General features: G+C 21.6%; 1 protein-coding gene across 4 annotated transcripts in view; it reads left to right on the top strand.

Annotated features, from left to right (window-relative positions):
• The window catches only part of LOC109600552 (protein BTG2), a 60,583-nt gene that overhangs the window by 6,203 nt on the left and 37,758 nt on the right, over positions 1–16,622 (top strand). The gene's annotated exons all lie outside the window — the stretch shown is intronic.

Below are 16,622 nucleotides of genomic sequence, written 5' to 3'. Positions count from 1 at the left end.
GTTTAAACAAATTTATGGACCTATAATTTATCATTATATAAGAAAATTGAAAAAAAAAAATCAATTATCAATTAAAAATAGGTAAAAATTAGTTGTTAATCTTAAAAAGCTTATAAATCTTATTAATATCTTGATTAATAATTTATTTTTCTTTGTAAAATTATTAAATATTTTAAAAATTAGTATAAAATTTGTAAATTATTATTGTTTATTTAGTTAAACAATGTTAAAGATACATAAAGATAAAAAATTACCTTTGGAATATTTGGAAAAATGAAGAAAAAATTATAAACTGTATTTAAAAATATTAAAAATAAAATAAATAATTATTGAAGATTGTAAAAAGTTGCATAAAGAGCATAAAAAATATATTTTTTCTCTTCTTTTGTTATTTATACTAAAATTAATAATAAGAACGAAAGATGTTTGACGTTTGAACAATTTAGCCAATTTATTTAATATAAATTATTTATTTAAACAAATTTATGAACTAATCATACTCACCATTTATTATTATATAAGAAAATTAAAAAAAATATATATTTATCAGTTAAAACTATGTAAAAATCAATTGTTAATCTTAAAAAACTTATAAATCTTATTAATATTTTGATCAATAATTTATTTTTCCTTGAAAAAATTGTTAAAAATTTATTATATATTTTAAACATTAGTATAGAATTCCAAAATTATTATTGTTTATTTAATTAAACAATGTAAAAGATACATAAAAATGAAAAATTACCCATAAAAAATTTGATTAAATGAAGATAAAATAAAAAAAATATAAATTGTACTTAAAAATATTAAAAATATAATAAATAAATAATTATTAAACACTGTAAAACGTTGTATAAAAGTTAAAGAACATTAAAAATAAATTAAATATTAAGAAATATATTTATAAAATATATTAATATAAAGTAAAAAACAGTTAAAAATGGTAAGATGATTTTTTAACAAAATTTAAATTTAAAAAAATATATTTTCATTTTTTTTTTGTTATTTTTACTAAAATTAATAATAAAAACAAAACATATTTGATGTTTGAACAATTTAATCACTCATTGTTTATTTGTTTAAACAAATTTATGGACTAATAATGCTCACTATTTATTATTATATGAGAAAATTTAGGAAAAAATTAAAATTATCTGTTAAAAATACGTATAAATAATTGTTAATCTTAAAAAACTTATTAATTGTTATTAATCTCATTAATATCTTGGTTAATAATTTATTAAATTGTTATAAATTTATTAAATATTTTAAAAGTTAGTATAAAATTCGAAAATTATTATTATATATTTTAAAAAACAATGTAAAAAACATAAAGATGAAAAATTACCTATATATTATATGTAAATTAAATTTAAAAATATTAAATATAAAATAAATAATTAAATAGATATTAAAAACTGTAAAGAGTTGTATAAAAAACATTGAGTATATTAATGTGAAAAAAAAGACAATTAAAAATAGTAAATTTCCTTTTAGCAATATTTAAAAATTATATTTTTATTAAAAAAATGGTACAAAATTGGATGTTGAGAACATTTAAAATATAAATTTTGTTACTTATTTCGAATAATTTCATTAAACAATATAAAAAATTACATTGAGATTAATTTTGAAAATTTTATAAGTATCTTAAAATGTCAAAAATAAAAAAAAATATCTATAATATGTATACAACAAAAAAAAAACACATTTAATCAATTTTAAATAATAGTTTATAAATATTTAAACTTAAAAAATACATATTACATATACATATTTTTATTGAAAAAAGGTTAAAAAATTATTAAATAATGTAAAAAGTGATGTAAAAGTGATTTTTGTACCACGACGAATATTTCAATAAATAATATAAAGAATAATTTGAATTTTATCTTAAAATGAAAAAAGCTGTACAATATATTTAATGAAGAAAAAAAATAGATTTTAAATAGTAGTTTATAAATATATAATCTTAAAAAAAGATGTTAAAAAATTATTAAATGTTATATTTAATTAAATAATGGTATTAAAGTTATAAAAAAGTAAGGAAAATTTAAATTTTGGTAATTGTTTCGTATTTTTCATCGACCAATATAAAAAATGTTAATGTTAAAATCTGAAAATAAAAATTACATGAAAATTTTAATTAAAAAAGCTATTAAAAAGTTGTTAAAAGTTACGTAAAATTTGATTTTGAAGTGTGATGGGAATGTTGAAATCAATAAGCAAATAACTTTTGGTGGTCATTGTTTTAAACAATATAAAAGGAACTTAATAACAATTAAACGTTCTTCATAAATTTATTTATACAATTGTTGTAAATATTTGTACTAATAATGTAAATTATATTATATAAGAGAAAAAAATGAGTTAAATTTATTATTGTAGTAAGAAATATGTAAATAAATGAAAAAATAAATATGAAATCTCAAAAAAACAAGTACAAACATCGTATTTAAATAAAACTGTAATTCTTGTAAATATTTTTGTTTATAAATTATCTTTAATTTAAGAAAAAAAACGTAAGGAGTTGTTAAATGTTCTAAATATTTGTATAAAGGTTACATAAAAAAGTAATATTAAATAAAAATTTACTTTTTAAATCACGACAAAAATGGTGATAATTGAGAACACTAAAAAATATAAGAATGTGTTGGGAAATATTGCTAATTGTTTTAAATATTTTGTTTTATATGTGCAAAAATTACATAAAAATCGAAAGTTTCTAAAAAATTCAATGCTTTTATTTGTTTTTAAATTGATAGAAAGGTGAGAAAATGTGAGGAAATTATAAATGTTGCTTAAGATTGTTAAAAATGTTCAAAAATGCTAAAAAATTAAAAGATAAATAAAAATAATATGGTTGAAAGAAGAAACTGAGCCAATAATAAACTGTCCCACATTCAATAAGAAAGTTTGACCGAAGATTATTTTCCACTCCCGACCTTGACAGTGATGCCAAAAATATTTTTATTTTTGTTGTTTCGAGAAACGTACGTATTTTTTCCCATTTTAAAATCACCTTTAAAAGTGCTCATTGTACGTACAAATTAATGTGTGATTTACGTGGGGCACGTGAAGTTGATTAACTGAACAATCAACACAGTTCAGGTGAAATTATCCAATAAAATGTTATCTTAATGCGCAACTTAATAGTTTAGTTAGTTTTTTATACGACGGTCGTCATTTCATTGTTTTCACAAAAAGCACAATTAGATTTGCAATAACTACATTAAATTTAATTCGTGTGTTTGTGTTAATTATTCTCTAAATGTTGACATCAATTATACTAATTTTAACAGACTATTTACAAAGTTTCAAAAAATTAATTTAGTTGCTTTTTCTAGTTTCTTATATAATAGAAAGTTTAAGTCATAAATATTTTATTTTGTTGTCCCAATTAATTATCAATCAGTTTTAATTGAAAGTTCCAAATAAATTTAAATATTTAATTAAATTATTATTCAAAATTATTTAAAACAATAAATTTTGTTCAAATCAATATAAATTTAATGCTTTAATGGATTGATTTTTTCAATTAGTTTTAGTTGGAACTTCTAATTTTTATTTTTTATTTGTTAAAATACTAAAAATTCATTATGAACCTTAAAAAACTTATAAATTATATTAGAATCTTGATAAATAATTTATTTATTCTTAAAAAATTGTTAAAAATTGATTAAATATTTAATAAAAATAATAAAAGATACACAAAAATAAAAAATTAACTATAAAATATTTGAATAAATGAAGAAATGGTATAAAAATTATAAGTTGTATATAGAAATTTAAAAAAATATTTAGAAAAAATAAATAAATAATTATTAAATACTGTAAAAAGTTGTATAACACTTAAACAACATAAAAACGCATAAAAAATGTATTAAATTTTTGAAAAATATTGTAAAAATTGAAAAAATAACTGTAAAAGATATTTAATGTAAAAAAATTAAAATTAATAAATTGTTAAAAGTTTAAAATTTACTTTTTTTAACATGACAAGAAAAGTGAATGTTGAGAACATTTAAAATAAAAATTTTGGTAATTAATTTGATAATTTAAAAATATGAAAAAATACGTAAAAATTAATTATGAACCTTAAAAAATTTATAAATTATATTAATATCTTGATAAATAATTTATTTTTACTTGAAAAATTGTTAAAAATTGATTAAATAGTTAAGAAAAATAATAAAAGATACACAAAAATAAAAAAATACCCATAAAATATTTGAATAAATGAAGAAATAATATAAAAATTTAAAAAATATTAAAAAAAATAAATAAATAATTATTAAATACTGTAAAAAATTGTAAAACAGTTTAACAACATAAAAAAGGCATCAAAAAATGGATTAAATTTTTGAAAAAAATATTGTAAAAATTGAGAAAATAACTATAAAAAATATATAATGTAAAAAAGTTAAAATTAATAAATTGTTAAAAGTTTAAAATTTCCTTTTTTTTAACATGAGAAGAAAAGTGAATGTTGAAAACATTTAAAATAGAAATTTTGGTAAACAATATACGAAAAACTATTGAAAAAATATCTTAATTTTATGTCCATGTTTTATTATATATTTTTAAAATTTATTTAATAATGCTGCACAATTCAGGAAATTATCTAATAACTTTTATCAAAAATGCATGAAATAACTTTATATTTTTAAATATTCTATGGTCGTCATTTCATTGTTTCGCAAACCAACAATTAGATTTGCAATAATTTTGATATGTGAAATCTTACAATTATTTCAGCCTTTCTAAAAGAACGATTAAAATAAAACCATTCCATTCTAAATATAAAATTGTTTTTTATATAATCAAAATGGTTATATAGAAATTATTTGATGAAAAACAAAATATACAAAATGTTTCTTAGATTCAAAAATTAAAAAAAAATACAGTTTGAATATTCTTTCATTTTAATTTATAAAATATGAAATTTATGAAATTTTGTTTGAAAATTTTACCATTTTACATAAATAAAAAATATAGATTATTTGAAAATTCTTTCATTTATTATATTATGTTTAAATTTAACATTTTACCTCAAATATTTTAAAATTTAAAAAATAAATAATAAAAAATTAAAAAAAACATTTTTTTTAAATTTAAGTAAATAAATATGTATTAAAAAATTTAAAAATATAGTTAATTTGAGAGTATAATTTTTAACATTTTTCTTTATATATTTTTTAAATTTAACATTGTACCTTAAATATTTTTTAAAGTTTAATAAATAAATCTTAAAAACTTTAAGAAAAAACATAGCTTGCATATTCTCTCATATTTTATATGATATTTAACATAACATTAACGTTATTTTCATTTTATTTTAAGAATTATTAAAATATTTAGGAAATAATTAAATTAATAAAAATATTTTTTATTGACTATTCTTTCATTTCCTTACTTATTCTTTAAATTTACCATTTTGTAAGAACGTAATTTGATTATATAAAAGGTAGAAAAATTGTTTAGGACATTAAAATAAGCGTATAATTGAAACAACCTCCACAATCTTTATTATTAAAACTGTAGAATAAGTAGAGAGTGCAGAGATTGCGGAAAACATTTTGACGTGGTCAATTTTCCACGATGACCGGACAACGAAATGTCGAAACGAGGCACAATAGAAAACACGAACTTGCGAAACGTATCGAAAGAAGGCTGAAAAAATTACGTGAATCGCCAATACGAAATAGTTCGAGCAATAAATCGACAGTATTGTATAACTGAACCACTCGGACTTGCATAATTTTACTCATATTTGAGTTTGTCGCCATTTTTTTTTTCATTTTCAATATTTGCGACAGTGAACATTAAGAAACTCGGCCTCTTGTCTGTGTGTGATATAAGATCTTTCGTTTGTTGTTCAATTTAACAACATTAGTTTTCGATAAATTAAATTTTATTCAATAAAATAACCAGTTGAAACCAAAAAAATGTTATAAACTGATAAGGGAATTTAATTTCTTCCTTTTCTCCTTCTTCTGTTGAAGGTGTCTTTGCCACAACGAAATCAGCAACAGTTTAGCAACAAATCATTAAATAAATAACGAATAATTGGCCAACAACAATGTTACGAATAAACTGATTAAAATATGTATTTTTTCTTTAATCTTCGTCCTTTGCTCTCAACTTAATATAGAACGTAACTGTTCCAGTTTAAGAGTTAGTTTTAAGATGTTTACGAAACTTACGTAAACACTTGCAACATTCAATTTGCAATGTGCTATCCGGTTGAAATGTTTAAAACGCATTTTGTTATCGACGACTACATTGTTATCGCCTCGTTAATACATCGACGTAAAAATATAAATTTATTATTATTTTACCACTTGAGATTTTATCTTAAAATTGAATAATTTGGCTATTTTTGTTGGAAACGTATGAGTTAAGTCGAAATAAAGCTTTGATCTTATATAATTATAGTCTGGGTAATACTAATTAAAATGTATAAAAACCTTATTTATTAACTGTGGTTAATGAACTTAATTGTCTTTTAAAATATTACGTATATTGGCAAATTAAAATGTTACAACAAAATGTATTAAGCGGTGAAGAAGAATTTTGCAATTGTTCATTAAATAAAACATTAATTTAAGTTAGAATTAAAGTTATTTAAAATTTTAGTTGTGTTACTTAATAAAATGTTGTTTAATTTAGTTATAAGTTAATACATCTACAAAAATAAGTATATTTAAATTGAAATATATTTATTGATAATCTTTATTAATCAATTTGTCACCCACAAGTACTTGAAATATTATTAATAATTGTCATATCAAAAAATAAATAATTCACATTTAAAAATAAAATAAAATCTTATATTTTATGCAGATAATGTAATTATTAATAAGTAATTTGTTGTAATAAATATGAAACTGACCTAAATGTTTCTAAAAAGAATATTTAGTTGACTTTGTCTGTATAGAAGTAAATTAAGTAAAAAAGTAGTTAATTCTTTAATTAGGAAAAACGTTGATGTTTAATAATTAACTTATGATATTTAATCAATTTCTGTGATTTAAAAATATTTTTTATTTCAATTAATCAAAATACCAAACTTAAAACGTTCTAAAAATTATTTAAACGATGAAAAGTTGAAAAGTTAAATATCTTAGGCTTTATAAAAATGTCTTAATTATAAAATATATTGATTAACACTTAGTTAATAAGTAATTAGATAAATAATTCGTTTGTAATAAATTTGAAACTGACTTAAATCAAAAAATTGTTTCTAAAAAGAATATTTAGTTGACTTTTTCTGGATAGAAGTAAATCATAAAAAAGTAGTTAATTCTTTAATCAAGAAAAATGTTGATGCATAATAATTAACTTTTGATATTTAATCAATTTCTGCGATTCAAAAATATTTTTTATTTCAATTAATCAAAATACCAAACTTGAAACATTCTAAAAGTTATTTAAACGATGAAAAGTTGAAAAATTAAAGATCTTAGGCTTTATACAAACGTCTTAATTATAAAAAATATTGACTTAACTCTTAGTTAATAAGTAATTAGATAAATAATTTGTTTGTAATAAATATGAAACTGACTTAAATCAAAAAAATTGTTTCTAAAAAGAATATTTAGTTGACTTTTTCTAGATAGAAGTAAATCATAAAAAAGTAGTTAATTCTTTAATTAGGAAAAACGTTGATGTTTAATAATTAACTTATGATATTTAATCAATTTCTGTGATTTAAAAATATTTTTTATTTCAATTAATCAAAATACCAAACTTAAAACGTTCTAAAAATTATTTAAACGATGAAAAGTTGAAAAATTAAAGACCTTAGGCTTTATACAAACGTCTTAATTATAAAAAATATTGACTTAACTCTTAGTTAATAAGTAATTAGATAAATAATTTATTTGTAATAAATATGAAACTGACTTAAATCAAAAAATTGTTTCTAAAAAGAATATTTAGTTGACTTTTTCTAGATAGAAGTAAATCATAAAAAAAGTAGTTAATTCTTTAATTAGGAAAAACGTTGATCTTTAATAATTAACTTATGATATTTAATCAATTTCTGCGATTTAAAAATATTTTTTATTTCAATTAATCAAAATACCAAACTTAAAACATTCTAAACATTATTTAAACGATGAAAAGTTGAAAAATTAAAGATCTTAGGCTTTCTACAAATGTCTTAATTATAAAAAATATTGAATTAACTCTTAGTTAATAAGTAATTAGATAAATAATTTGTTTGTAATAAATATGAAACTGACTTAAATCAAAAAATTGTTTCTAAAAAGAATATTTAGTTGACTTTTTCTGGATAGAAGTAAATCATTAAAAACTAGTTAATTGTTTAATCAAGAAAAACGTTGATGCATAATAATTAACTTTTGATATTTAATCAATATCTGCGATTTAAAAATATATTTTATTTCAATTAATCAAAATACCAAACTTGAAACATTCTAAAAATTATTTAAACGATGAAAAGTTGAAAAATTAGAGACCTATACAAACGTCTTAATTATAAAAAATATTGACTTAACTCTTAGTTAATAAGTAATTAGATAAATAATTTATTTGTAATAAATATGAAACTGAAATAAATCAAAAAAATGTTTATAAAAAGAATATTTAGTTGACTTTTTCTAGATAGAAGTAAATCATAAAAAAAGTAGTTAATTCTTTAATTAGGAAAAACGTTGATCTTTAATAATTAACTTATGATATTTAATCAATTTCTGCGATTTAAAAATATTTTTTATTTCAATTAATCAAAATACCAAACTTAAAACATTCTAAACATTATTTAAACGATGAAAAGTTGAAAAATTAAAGATCTTAGGCTTTCTACAAATGTCTTAATTATAAAAAATATTGAATTAACTCTTAGTTAATAAGTAATTAGATAAATAATTCGTTTGTAAATAAATATGAAACTGAAATAAATCAAAAAAATGTTTATAAAAAGAATATTTTCTTGAATTTTTTGGATAAAATTAAATTATAAGAAAGAAGTAAATACTTTAATTAGGAAAAACATTGATATATAATAATTAATTTATGATATTTTAAAATAATTAAATTATTTAAATGATAAAAAGCTGAAACAATAAATATATAAACTTGAAATTAGAATATTATGTATAAAAGAAACAATATTTGTGAAAGTAAAACTATTTAGGTAGACAATAAAAATTGGGCGAGCTCATTAACAGTGATTTAGACCCCAAAAGGGTAAAACAACCGTTCCGTCCCCGTTTACGGATTAGAACGGACGGACGGCATAGTTCACGACCGATCGAAAAAACAAAAAAAAAAAAAAAAGGGGGCCAAACAGCGGGTCGTTATGTCACGAAGAAAGTAGACGTCGCCCCCACGCCCGGTTGTGCTGGTCAAGTACAGGTCGGACGTCGAAAATATTAATCCGAATTTCGTCTCGGTCACTTTCACCGCCGGAATCCGGGTCTCCACCGACGCCGGACGGTTCGCCGTGGTGTGTCGCCGATGCGAAACGTGTTAAATTAAGTCGCGAACGAGAAAGGGAATAAAAAAGGCGAAAAGGAAGCCGGGCACATCCTGTGTAACGCCAACCTGTCCCGGCGTCGCATTTAAATTGCACCGGCGCAGCGGCTGTCAAGGTGATCGTTTGTCAGGCCGTGGTTCTTCGAAACGGCAGGATGACACGCCGACAACGTTGCGGACCACGTGTTGTCGAAGAAGGGGATTCTGGTTGTTGTTTTTTTATTAATAAGAACCACCGATGTGTTCTTGGTGCTGAGATTCGTGGGAATTTCTGAACGACTTTGCGTCTGTCGGTTGTAATAAGGGTGGATATGAAATGTGGTTTAGAAAAAATTGACTACTCCAATTTTAGAATATTTTGTAGTTAATTTTCAAAATCAAACTTTTATTAACAACAACATATTGAATGTTTGTAGTTACCTATGAATATTAAAATTCTCTTTAAAATACTTCAAACATTGACAAACTATATTTTAAAAGTGAATTTTTAAATTTATTTCATTTTCATATATTATAAACAAAATATAACATTTTTTTTCAATTTTATTTACATTAGTTCCTCCTTTGAATATTAAAAATTTTTAACATTTTTTTTTTGCTGTTTATGCATTTTATCTTTGATTTTTTATTAATCTTAACGATTTTAAGATATTTTACAAATAATTCTCAGAATTTTTTTATTACATTTTATTATTTATAATTGTCATATTAACTGGTAAAATTGTGAAAATCTTATAATTTATTTATTGAAAAGTGTGAATTTTAATATAAATTCAAATTTTTATAAAAATATTTGAAATAAGAGAAAAACTTTGATAAAACAGTTAAAAATTGTTAGTTTCCAATTTAAGTTTATTAATATTATAAAGTTTTTAAGAATTTCTAAATTTATTTTATTCTCATATTTTTATTATAAACAAAATATAACATTTTTTTTTTCAATTTTATTTACATTAGTTCTTTAAATAATAAGAATTTTTAATATTAGTTAATGAAGATCATTTTTTTTTTGTTGATTTTTATTATTATTAACGATTTTAAGATATTTTACAAATAATTCTCAAAATTTTTTTAATACAGTCTATAAATAATTTATTTTACTATTAAAAACTATGGTAAAATATATAATAACCGTCATACTGTCTGTAAAATTGTGGAAATCTTATATTTTATTTATTTAAAAGTGTGAATTTTAATAGAAATTCAAATTGTTATAAAAATATTTGAAATAAGAGAAAAATTTTGGTAAAACAGAAAAAATTGTTAGTTTGCAATTTAAATTTATTAATATTATTAAGTTTTTAAGAATTTCTAAATTTATTTTATTCTCTATTTTTATTATAAACAAAATATAACTTTTTTTTTTCAATTTTATTTATATTAATTCATTGAATGTTAAGTATTTTTATCATTAGTTTATGAAGAACGTTTTTTTTTGCTTTTTTATGCATTTTATATTTGATTTTTTATTATTCTTAATGCTTTTCAGATATTTTACAAATATTTCTAAATTTTTGTTTATTACAATCTATAAATAATAATAATAAATAATTTATTTTATTATTAAAAACTATGGTAAAAGATATGAAAACTGTCATATTATCTGTAAAATTGTGAAAATCTTATAATTTATTTATCTAAAAGTGTGAAATTTGATAGAAATTCAAATTGTTATAAAAATATTTGAAATAAGAGAAAAATTTTGGTAAAACAGATGAAAATTGGTTAATTTTCAATCTAAATTTATTAATATTATTAAGTTTTTAAGATTTTCTAAATTTATTTTATTCTCATATTTTTATTATAAACTAAATATAACATTTTTTTCAATTTTATTTACATTAGTTCTTTAAATAATAAGAATTTTTAATATTAGTTAATGAAAAACATTTTTTTTGCTTTTTTTATGCATTTTATCGTTGATTTTTTATTATTCTTAACGATTTTAAGATATTTTACAAATAATTCTCAAATTCTTTTTAATACAGTATAAATAATTTATTTTACTATTAAAAACTATGGTAAAAGATATGAAAACTGTCATATTATCTGTAAAATTGTGAAAATCTTATAATTTATTTATCTAAAAGTGTGAAATTTGAAAGAAATTCAAATTGTTATAAAAATATTTGAAATAAGAGAAAAATTTTGCTAAAACAGATAAAAATTGTTACTTTACAATATAAGTTTATTAATATTATTAAATTTTTAAGAATTTATAAATTTATTTCATTCTCATATTTTTATTATAAACAAAATATATAATTTTTTTTAATTTTATTTTTATTAATTCTTTAAATATTAAGAATTTTTAATATTAGTTATTGAAGAACATTTTTTTTTGTTCTTTTATACATTTTATCGTTGATTTTTTATTATTCTTAATGATTTTAAGATATTTTACAAATAATTCTCAAAAATTTTTTATTACAGTTTATAAATAATATATTTTTTTATTAAAGACTACGGTAAAAAATACAAAAACTAAATTGTAAAACTCTTGTAATATAATTATTTATAAGTGTAAATTTTAATAGAAATTTAAATTGATATAAAAATATTTGAAATAAGAGAAAAATTTTGATAAAACAGATAAAAATTGTTAGTTTACAATTTAAGTTTATTAATATTAATAAGTTTTTAAGAATTTCCAAATTTATTTTCTTCTCATATTCTTATTATAAACAAAATATAACAATTTCTTTCCAATTGGTTTATGAAGAACAAATTTTTATACATTTATTCTTTGATTTTTTATTATTCTCAATGATTTTAATATAATTCTTGTACCATTTTCAGTTACAATTTATAAATAGTCTATTGTATTTTTAAACATTTTGGTTAATTACATATAAAGCTATAAAATTATAATTAATCTAACAAGAAATATGAAATTTAATAATATTGCTAAAATTTTTAAAACTTAAATATCAATAATTAACAAACAATTCTTGGTAAAATGGTTACCATTACTCATAACGTGATTGGCACAATTCAATTCCAAACCCAGTTTCACAACTACACAAACTTATTAGTAAATTTGGTCGATTCGTGGGCGACAAATTAAAGCTATTAGAATATTCTGGAGCAACTGAACGTTGACATTTACATGTAACAAATACAAAACGATGGTATGAATAATTATGGCTGTAAACCACATAACAAGGTGATGGTTGACATTTATCAAATATTGTAAAGGACGAACGATCCATTATAGTTTTTTAAAAATACACACAAACGGTGTAAATTAGAATTTTGACCTTATGTGTGTGTATTATATTAATAATGCAACGTTATTGTTTTAACTTTGGACACTCATTTTGAATTCAATTTATATTTTTTTCTGTCATAACTGTTTTATTTATTTAATTAATGAGTTTTGTAACTAAACTCTGAAGACTAAAATGTGTATTCTATTTCTATAAAAAGTCATCATAACACAGGCAATAATAATTAATTGGTTAATTAGTTAATTAATTAATTAATAACGTTAAGAATTCGACCTTAAATCTTAATATAGGTTTAAAAGTAACACGTTTGAAATGATAATAAAATGGTGACCTTATCATAAATGTCAAAAGATTTTAATGATAATGCATAAATGCAATTTCTATTTAAAATTGAGAATAATAATAAAACTAAACTCATCGTTCGACCTTAAGCCAATTATTTTAATGTGAGGGCCACAAAATTAAATAAATAACATTTTCATGAGACGAATTTGAAAGTATGAACGTTCAGCTTCCTCCAACTCACAGTTCATTTGGTCTGATTTTATTTTTTACCATTTTGTCGGTTTGTGTTGGAGAGAACACGGTCTCTTATTGTAACGATTGAGGCCGTGGATTGAAGGTTTCTTGTCTCGCAATTAGAAATTACTCATTCCATCTCCCACGTATCGGTGAGCGACGTACGGTACTTCGGCCAAACAAGACACAATTTGTTTGAAAGAGTGTACACAACAATTCACTTAATTAGTTTCTCAGTTGTCATGTTAAAAAGGGTATTTTGCCAAAATATATTAATAAAATTACAAAATATTATACAGGTTTTTTGATATTCCCCTTTATTTTTTCCCTTTTTTTAAAAAATCGATTACCTTCTTATGTTATAAATTCTTATCTTTAACTATGGTATAACTTTTTGTTGTTAATTGACAATATATGTGTTAAATAATTAATTGAAATTACATCTATTCAATAATAATTACTAAATGTGACCTATCTATCAAATAAAACAAATTTATCCCACGTTTCAGGCCAATCCAACGCCTCAAACATTCCGAAAAAACCAACGAACAAACCGGAACTTAAATATTTCAAAAGCTAATTAAATTGGCATCGAAGTGCAAAGCCTTAAAAACCAAAAACCGTTCAATTCGTTTTTAAAATTAGAAAGCACTCACTCCTGTTATTGCCGTTTCGTGATTTTACAAACAGAAACATTTCGACGGTTCGCAGGAACTGTTGTTTTCATTCCTGCAATTTGCAACCGCATTAAACTATAATTAAACAAACGGTCGTGCATTTATTAAAAACGTCGTTACGTTTTTATATGATTAAGACGCAAAATATTGTGTTGGACTTTCCTGTTTACGAACAATTTTTGATGTATGTGCACATTTACGAATGCCTTGTTTACCGGTGATATTTAAACCAGTTTTAATCTGACGTAATTGCACGGATCCACTCTTATTTTACCTTTCGGGGACGCCTCCTCACTCACACCTGCCCGACATTTTCCTGCCGGCCCCGCAGTGATAAGCTGAACGATCCGGGTGTTTGTTTTTCGACGCTATTGCGTCGTACCAACGCGTACTGCGTAGAAAACTCCAAAATTTCTGACCTTGTGCGGATTCTGGTAACGCTTCGTGAGTACGTAATTGTGGTGATCGTGGAGGGAACCGTTTTTTTACATGGGAAAACGAAGATTCCGCAGCAATGTACGCTCCCATATGGCGTACCAGACCAAATTAATAACAATTTGTAAAATCCACCGTCTGTTATAATTACGCAAGTGAATAAGTCCGATGGTGGCTCTGAGGAATGTTACAATGGAACAATGTTAAGTGAGGCGTATGAACGTGGAAAATCTGGTTAATGTTGGAGTTCTTTGGCTGAATGTCAGCTGTTGCCTTAGTTGAAGGTCAATTATGAAGGAATAATGTTAACTTTTATTGTTGGCATGATGATCATCAGCTAAAACCGATTGTTAAATAAATAATTGTGGTGATAAAATGAGTAAACATCAATATTGATACTCTATCTAAATAATTGTCAGTCATTATATATATTCAAAACTATTATTTATAGAAGGTACAAGATAAAATTAAACAATTGTAAAATTACTTTTTGATACAAAAATTGACAAAGACAGATGTAAACGTCTTAAAACAATCATACAATCCAAAAAATATATTAAGTCAACTAATAGTTTCTAAGTTTCAAAGGGTTACAATAAAAATATGTGAGTTTAAAGATTGAACACCTACTTTAGTTTATCAAAAAATGTCAAAGAAACATGTAAACGACTTAAAACCATCAAAGAACTCAAAATATATTTCAAATCAACTGATAGTTTCTAAGTTTCAAAAGGTTACAATAAAAATATGTGAGTTTAAAGATTGAACAACCACTTTTGGTTATCAAAAAATGACAAAGAAATATGTAAACGACTTAAAACCATCAAAGAACTCAAAATATATCTTAAATCAATTGATAGTTTCTAAGTTTCAAAAGGTTACAATAAAAATATGTGAGTTTAAAGATTGAACAACCACTTTTGGTTATCAAAAAATGACAAATAAACATGTAAACGACTTAAGACCATCAAAGAACTCAAAATATATCTTAAATCAACTGATAGTTTCTAAGTTTCAAAAGGTTACAATAAAAATATGTGAGTTTAAAGATTGAACAACCACTTTTGGTTATCAAAAAATGACAAAGAAACATGTAAACGACTTAAAACCATCAAAGAACTCAAAATATATCTTAAATCAACTGATAGTTTCTAAGTTTCAAAAGGTTACAATAAAAATATGTGAGTTTAAAGATTGAACAACTACTTTTGGTTATCAAAAAATGACAAAGAAACATGTAAACGACTTAAAACCATCAAATAACTCAAAATATATCTTAAATCAACTGATAGTTTCTAAGTTTCAAAATGTTACAATAAAAATATGTGAGTTTAAAGATTGAACAACCACTTTTGGTTATCAAAAAATGACAAAGAAACATGTAAACGACTTAAAACCATCAAAGAACTCAAAATATATCTTAAATCAACTGATAGTTTTTAAGTTTCAAAAGGTTACAATATAAATATGTGAGTTTAAAGATTGAACAACCACTTTTGGTTATCAAAAAATGTCAAAGAAACATGTAAACGAGTTAAAACCATCAAAGAACTTAAAATATATCTTAAATCAACTGATAGTTTCTAAGTTTCAAAAGGTTACAATAAAAATATGTGAGTTTAAAGATTGAACAACTACTTTTGGTTATCAAAAAATGACAAAGAAACATGTAAACGACTTAAAACCATCAAAGAACTCAAAATATATCTTAAATCAACTGATAGTTTCTAAGTTTCAAAAGGTTACAATAAAAATATGTGAGTTTAAAGATTGAACAACTACTTTTGGTTATCAAAAAATGACAAAGAAACATGTAAACGACTTAAAACCATCAAATAACTCAAAATATATCTTAAATCAACTGATAGTTTCTAAGTTTCAAAATGTTACAATAAAAATATGTGAGTTTAAAGATTGAACAACCACTTTTGGTTATCAAAAAATGACAAAGAAACATGTAAACGACTTAAAACCATCAAAGAACTCAAAATATATCTTAAATCAACTGATAGTTTTTAAGTTTCAAAAGGTTACAATATAAATATGTGAGTTTAAAGATTGAACAACCACTTTTGGTTACCAAAAAATGACAAAGAAACATGTAAACGACTTAAAAACATCAAAGAACTCAAAATATATCTTATATCAACTGATAGTTTCTAAGTTTCAAAAAGTTACAATAAAAATATGTGAGTTTAAAGATTGAACACCCACTTTTGGTTATCAAAAAATGACAAAGAAACATGTAAACGACTTA

The sequence above is a fragment of the Aethina tumida genome, chromosome 2 (genome assembly GCF_024364675.1).
Source record: "Aethina tumida isolate Nest 87 chromosome 2, icAetTumi1.1, whole genome shotgun sequence".
NCBI lineage: Eukaryota > Metazoa > Arthropoda > Insecta > Coleoptera > Nitidulidae > Aethina > Aethina tumida.
Note: the sequence above shows the minus strand (reverse complement) of the source record. Positions and strands in the feature narration are given on the sequence as shown.